The sequence below is a fragment of the Aythya marila genome (genome assembly GCF_965140915.1).
Source record: "Aythya marila genome assembly, chromosome: 1".
Lineage (NCBI taxonomy): Eukaryota > Metazoa > Chordata > Aves > Anseriformes > Anatidae > Aythya > Aythya marila.
The window spans coordinates 127,321,812-127,322,692 of record NC_139042.1 but is presented as its reverse complement, the minus strand read 5'-3'; positions in this window follow the sequence as shown (position 1 = coordinate 127,322,692).

The following is an 881-nucleotide window of genomic DNA, read 5'->3' as shown; positions in this document are numbered from 1 at the left end:
TGCAGAGTATAAGTAATGATTGGTTCAGTTGCATACCTGGTGTATTTTGTAGGTACTTGTACTCAGGAACATAAGCTGTATCTGTCTGAACATGGACTGTGCATATTGTAGGTTTATTTAATGTTCATTTTACTTTGAAATAGTCCAGGAAAAAAAAAAAAAAAGAATTTGAAAAACATTCATTTTCCTCACCTCCATCCTTGCTATGTTCAGAGATACTTTACAACTAGCAGCAATAAAATGGAGACTGTAGAGACAGAGTGGCTTGTTCGTGATGTCATAACAGACTTTTCTGAATTTTAGGTTTTCCTGAAGCTAAAAGAACAAATGTATTGACTAAAGGATCTGAATCCTTTCACTTACATCAGCATAACTAAGGAATAATTCACAGATAGGCTTGCTGTATTTACTTCTGTATAAAAAATAGAAATCAAACACAGCATCTCCACTTTCCTCCTTCTCTATCTCATCTTTTTTTGTGTGAAGCACTAGATGGAAGCCATTGTCGCACTTTTGTAGCAGACTTAGGAATGTAAATTATGTTCTTTTGCTCTTCCACAACAACAGAGGGTGGTATTTCATGCCCATTTCTGCAGGGACTTCACTCAATACTCATATTAACGAGAAAAAGGAATTAAAGCAAGCTGTTTAGATTCATGGGAATTGTTCTCCATAGGAACTTAATAGTCCAGAAAAAAAAAAAAAAAAAAAAAAAGAAACAGAAACAAACAAAATCCACGAGATTTCTAGGAACCCTATGATTTCTATGCTCAATTTAAACATTAATCTCTTTGGCACACACCTCGTTATGACTCATTTACCTTACTGTGGCTTATGGATAGTACTGCAAAATATGAAAGCACATAGTGAGGAAATTGTCA